Raw genomic sequence first — 7195 nt, 5'->3', positions numbered from 1 at the left:
ATATACACACACACATATCCATTATGGAGATATTTCAATAATTACTTGAAATTAAAATAACAAATTATAAGTTTTATTTTAAATTACATGTTTTGTTTTTTTTACACTTACTGTATGCTGTATGGAAAATAAGCTGCTAATCATAAAATTAAAGCACAATTTATTAAACAAAATAATTTATCTTTACATTTAGACAACTTATGAAGTATTAAAAAAAGTTTAAAAAATTCTCATTTTGACATTTTCAGTTAATCAAAGATCCATTACAACAGCTGTAACAAGTTATATGTGATGGTGCAATTAAAAATGACAACACCTAGCATACTCTTCAGTTTCTGTTATTTGTTAGTTGAGCTTAATCATGGAGTGGCGATTGAGCATTGCAGTAATTAAAGACACTGGCCTCTGAATTTCACTCATGCAGGGATGCCAAGGCTCCTTTCCAGCCTCTAAACCAGTCAGAAAGTGTGCCGTCTCGGCGGGCTTCTTCACTAAAACATCAGGGAAATCAATGAAATGTTTATGTGTTTTTATTTATTTCATTTTTGTCTAACTTCAATTGATAAGTTCTGTGATTTCTTCTTTTGATACCAAAAAAACTGTCACAAACTCTCGCTGCGACGAGGATCAAAGCATGATGTGTGAAGCTGCTGCCAGCTCCAGACAGGCCTGCCAGAACATCTTACACGAGCAAATCTGGATCCTCAGCATTAGCTATTTCACTTCGTGGAGCTATTGATGTTGATGCCAAACAGTGATGATAACATTTGTCTCATTTGTTAACGTCCAGAATGAGACTGATATCAGGAGTGACAATTCTCATAATCACAGCTGTGCTTTTGTAGTGTGTTCTACTTCTTCTTCTTCTTAAAAAACAACAACAACAACAACAACACAATGATTTTTTTCTTCATAAATATCAGGTTGGGGCCTCATTGCCTGGTTTTTATTGCACCAGTCTGTCACGTATTTTCAGTGTTAGATGTAACGCATTACAAAGTACATAAGTTACGTCATCAGATTAGAAAAAGCAACAATTACTTTTAAATTTACAGCAAAATTTCTGAGTTAGTGAGTTACTTTTTCAAATAAGTAACTTTGTTTTCCCATGTATTGACTGACAGCCCTTCTGTCCCCATGAGAGGAATCGTGAGTAAGTGCAGAGGCGTTGTGTGTGAACTTGATGTTATTGCAGTTTTAGACTAAATGTGAGCAGGATTTACTCATCTCACTTGCACAAAAACATTCAGTATTCCTCAAAACTATTAAAACAGCGAAAATGCAAACTCAGAACATTATATAAACCTGCAATAATGAAAACTTAACACAAATATACTTTATGTATTTAATCTCACTTTATTAACCGATATCTTTGCTGCTGCTGACCTTTTATGATCCAATTAAACTATGCTAATAAGAAAAAAATTACAGTATTAAATAACACATTTGAGTTTCATTTTTTAGTTTTTATTACTGAAGTAAGAGTGTTGAACCAGAGCCCGTCTACAGAGAGCCTGCCCACTCCCTATTAAGCCCTGTTGTACCGAATTTTGGTTGTAGTTCCACCAGAGTTCCACTGGGGGCGATCGCCCATGAGTGTAAAATGAATGGGAGTCTATGGGGCTAGATGGCTAAATTTGTCTCTTTCACCCGATTGCCGTTGAGAAATCTCAGATTTGATTGTAGGTTTTGCAAGTTCAACATGGGTTATAGGTCGAAAGTTGAATGAACGAGTACTTATGTCCTTTCGATTTCTTACAGGTTGAGGAGTTGTTGCCCATAACACGCTAGCATTCTGCTAATGAACGCTGATTGGTCAGTGAAGGACAGATTACGACCAGAGATACCGCTTGATGGCATCGTGGCATCCGAAGCGGGACCAGAAACAAACAAAACAAAAACTCTTCTAGCACGTGTATTTACCTGTGTCAGCTGTGTTGTCGATGCCTCGAGAGAAAAGAAAGTGCAGAGCGCGAAAGCACCAAAGTGACTGAAGGATTGCCGTAAAGCTGTATCTCTGGTCGTACGATGTGTATGACATCATTGACATTTTAAAAGACTTTTTAAAGCAAATAAGTGACTCTAAAAACTCGAACACCCAGCAGTGTGTAATTTCTTTGCATCTCCTTTCGAACATTCAAATTACTAGACAAAAAATTATATCCTGAGAAAAGTGGATTTTGATGGCTATAGCGCCATAAACCTCCATTCATTCTGAGCGCCCTCATATGGAATCAGAGTGGAACTGCAACCAGTTCAGAAGCCGAAAGTTTACTGAGAGTGAAACTTCTCGCCTTATTAGACATTCTCTGGTTGAACTTTCTTCTCCTTCATATTCTTCTGCTTTTAAGAACGGCAGAACAGAAAGGTTTGTTTGAGTGGCGCCCTCTACTGTACAGACGTGAATTTGCATTTCCTTCAGCCTGAGGCTTATTCATATCACTGGTGTGAAAGGGCCTTGACATTTGTCATACTTTTTTGTTATTAAAAACCAAACAAGCAAGCACAGATCAGGAGAGAAAAAGTAACACAAAAGTAATGTGACACAATGCTTTCCATACAAAGTAACTAAGTAACGCAATTAGTTATTTGTTAGGGAGTAATCTTTAGTATCTTTCCCCAACACTGCATATTTTAAATATTATACATTTAAATTATATTTGTTTGTATATTACCATTTTACATTTTTTTGCATTATACATTTTATAACGATTTTATTGTTTCAATTGAATTCAGTAGCTTCTGTACTAAAGATTTTAAGATTTATATAAAAATGGGATTTAAAAAGTAAAAATACCAGAGAAATTCACTGGAGTAAAAATGTGACAACTAGCCCTAGTCTCATAACAGTAAAAAATTATTAAATAAATAAATAAATAAATACAATTTGATTTTTTTAAAAGTATTTTTATTATATCAAAAATAGCATATTTAATTTAATGCATTTTAATAACATGAAAAATATTATCTAAATATTATTTTAATCATATAAAGCAGACTGAGGAAAGCTGAGAACAATACACTGTAAAAAAAAATCTTTACATTAACTTAAAATAATTTAAGCAATTTCAACTTTTTAAATTAAGTTATACGTGATTCAACTTGATTTTTTAAAGTCAGTTTAATATAATTTAAGTTGTATTGACTTGCAACTATTTAAGTTTTTAAAATCGAAAGTTTTTAAGCTGAAATAGGTGGAAATTGTTTACAGTGTAAATCTACATGTTTACAACACTAAGCATATTATTGTTTTTTCCTCCAACTTGATTAATGTTTACAGTCAAATGCATTTATCAGATATTTTTCGTTCTTGTCTTTTAGCAGTGAATTTTTCTTTAACACAAGATTAGTTACATCCCGCAGTCTTCATACTCGGATCTGTTTTGATTTGCTAAGGAAGTGTGAGCTGGTAATCCAAAGTGCTTTTGCATTAAAAAAGATGAGAGAATCATGTCTCATAAAATATCTAAAACCTTTTAACTTATTCCAGACGGCATCTTCAAATAATTGACTAACTGCAAGATGGCAAACAAACAACAAAGCGGCGATTAAGACTAATAAACTCACTGCAAGTCGGATATGTAATCTGATTAATGTTGTGATGATTTGCATTTAAGAAAATTTGCGCTGTAGCCCTGGTCAACATTACCTTATTGCATTGAATATATATCTATACATATAATAAATTGAATAGGACAAATCAGTGCCTTTATTTAATACCTTAACTGCCATTCCAAACATGGCAGAGTTGCTGAAGATTTGCTGCAAAGATTTTTGATTGATACATTTGCATTTTGTCTGGGTCTGTAAACGTCTACAGATGCCAAAAACACCCTCAAGGTGATAAGCGAGGAGAGAGAGAGAGAGAGAGAGAAAGAGAGAGAGAGAGAGAGAGAGAGAGAGAGAGAGAGAGAGAGAGAGAGAGAGAGAGAGAGAGATGAGAGAGATGAGAGAGAGATGTATTGGCCTGGTTGGTATGTGGTTGCTAACCACAGCTGTTGACTTTGAGATCATAAAAATCCTTTAAAAAGTTTAAAAATGCATCTCTGTGATTTGTAGCCAAGATACGCTGTTTATCAGTATCGGTACACAGCCACTGGCGTAAATTTTATTTGGGTAATAATTTGTAGCAATAAAGAAGATGATGTTCGAGAGATTCTTGTCTTAAATGTGCCTTAAAACTGCTTTTACCCCTATAAAGAAATGTTACTTTTTGATTGATATGTTATGATAGTTATGTACACAGATGAAGACACACTCATAGCTGTGGAAAATAGGTATTTCTAATGGCATCTGTAACCAAAAATGTTTGCAGCAATCCATGCAAAATAAGTTAGAAGTTCATATCTGCTTTAAAAAAACAAAACAAAAATCAACAACAAAAAAAACCCTTTTTTGAATAACTACTTTTTGTATTAAGTAAACTGTTCAAGTGCCTTTCAGGGGAATTTGTTGCGTTTGCAAATAATATGACTTCAGAGAAATGGCAAAAGTTTGAAAAGGACACCTAATAGTGGTTTTCTCTTGCCCTGGGCTGACCTTTAACCTTTAAGAAAATTCTTGTCTTCCTTTACAGACACTTTTAAAAGCACAATAAAAAACTGAAAGGGCTTATTTGTTGAAATTTATATGTAAATTTAAATAGACATGAAAGTGTCATACTGTATGTCTTATTAAAAATTGTAATTAAAAATTTAATTATAAATATATTTACTGTTAAGTGGGCTTGCTGAAAAAGACACAGCAGGTGAATAGGATTTAAAAAATATATATATTAAAATAGATATCACCATATTGTTAAATATAATTAAATATACACTAAATACTATGCATACATTTCCAGAATAGAAATCTGAACATTGGATAAAGCCAGGTTCACAATTCTATTGTTGATATTTTAGAGTTAATGGTTTTTACAGGCTATCTGTTTTTATCACCCATAAATAAATAAAAATACTGTCATCAGCCAGAAAAAAATAAACATTTTCACCATATAATTAGGAATGAAATGTTGTAAAGGTCAGTTGTAAAGGTCAGTAGAATGTTATACACACCCTTCTGTAAAAAAAAAAAAGAAAAGAAAAAAAAGAACAAAAAAGAAATCCATTTTGTACATTTTCACTAGTCTAAAAGATTTTTTTTTTTTTTTTTTTTTTTTATGTACCATTGCCTAAAATATATATATGGATTTGCCTGTAGTGTCTTGCTTTCATTTCTTTAAAAAAACAAATCTTTCTCCAAATTTTTGCACAACAACTTATCAAAATGGTCACCGTTCACACGGATCTGTGGAAACGACTAAAAATGCTATATTATGCTGCCAGGCCAGTAGGTGGCGATGTCACTTTGTAAAGAAACACTACGCGTCTATAGACTGAGCACGTTATACGCATGCGCATGACGTCATCATTTTCACAAATTCGGTACGGTATGAAAAAAAAAGTTGAAAAAAGTTTGTGTTTTCAGGCCCCCAAACGCCGCCGTCATGTAAATGAACAGCCAAAAAAACGCATAAAAGTTTTCCGTATTTAGTTGAAAATGGTGTTGTGTAAACGGACCCTAAAACACAATCAAACTGAACATAAACCAATCACTTTTGGCCACTACTGTTTATACATATTGTATATATTAAGCTAAATGAAAACTTTACATCTATATAACACTATTTTTGTATTATTTGTTGCTTAGGACACCAAGTTAGACAGCCACTAAAAATAGGTGCATGAAACTACCAAGCATTTTATCTAAAGCATCTGCTTTGTTCCCAGTGAATGATTTTTACAATGATGTCCTGAATTATTAATCAAGTTCTCACTAGCCTGTATCATTCAGTATAATACGTTCCCAAACATTCATTGCATTCTTTCTTCCGAAGAACTGCATTGTTAGTAGACACACCTTCTAAAGCAGTAGTAGACTATAAAGCAAGTAAACTCATGTTGCTTCAGATTCAGCTTCTTGTCAAACACATTTCTATAGTCTGATGTGAAGAGAGTGTGTCCTGCAATGAATCTACCCATCATTCCATCTCATACAGAATGCTGTATTCTGTACATGACAAGCATAAATCAACTTTCAATGCAACATAATCCCTTTTTTCTCACACAGCCTTGGGGCTTTTCTTCCTTCTTTCTCTCTCTCTCTCTCTCTCTCTCTCTCACACACACACACACGGGAGCTCAGGTGTGTCTTTACAAGCTTCAACTCTCAAGAGTTATTACTGCACAATCCATGACTGGCAGCTACAGGAACGCACGTACCCACAAGCCCGAGACCACAACACACTGAGATTATCAGCAGAAGACCCCGTCGAATCAACTTTAAACTATCCGTCCTGGTCAGTGTAAGTGAGATTGTGGAATCGTTGAGTCATTTTTTTGTGTAACAAGCTGTGCTGCAGTTTTAAGAATAATACAGTGAGGTGTAAAGTTAAAGTCAGCACTTTGAATTGTTCTCTATAGAATACTGGACTATGATGGATCTTTGGTAGAAGTTCAGTCAAGTCTTCAAAACATATCTGTCTTCAAATCTGCTAAGGTATGTGTAAATATTCTGTTATCGCTGATGTAATGATTTCTTTGGAATACTTTTTATGTAACCGCTGTGGGATGCACTGTTATTTTAGTATCATTCAAATACTATTATAGTTTTTATTCAAATTTTAAGTTAAAAAAAAAGTATTTTTATTAATTTTTATTTCAGTTTTAGCTGTATTAGTACATCAAGTTAAACTAAATTAAAGTGAGTTTTTTAAATATTTTATTTTATTTAACGTTCATTTCAGTTAAAGCAACGAAAATACTTTTTTATGGTTTTAGTTTCAGTTAACTATAATAACCCTGGATGCTCTATACACCAGTATTTTGTTCCATATTAAAAATGTGTTTTGAGTATTTTTTTTAAATTAGTTTGTAATTAAAATAATCAGATAAATTCATTATAGTATAATTCAGTATATTTTGAGAAGATAAGAATTGTTAACATGCAACCTTTTAGTAACTTATTTTATTTTTAATCATTAAAGGAGCTGTATGTAAGAAATGTATTTCAATTAATCATAAAATGGCCCTGATATGTCACTAGACATTAAGAAATCATGTTCATTTCAAATACTTATATCACTGACAACAGTAGTCCGGCCAGGATATTGTCATTTAAAAAGTGATAGTTGCAGCCCTCAACTGATGTTGATGTT

The sequence above is a fragment of the Abramis brama genome (assembly GCF_963993115.1).
Source record: "Abramis brama genome assembly, chromosome: 20".
In the NCBI taxonomy this organism is placed as follows: Eukaryota; Metazoa; Chordata; class Actinopteri; order Cypriniformes; family Leuciscidae; genus Abramis; species Abramis brama.
The sequence above is the reverse complement of the archived record's forward strand: the minus strand, read 5'-3'. Positions refer to the sequence as shown.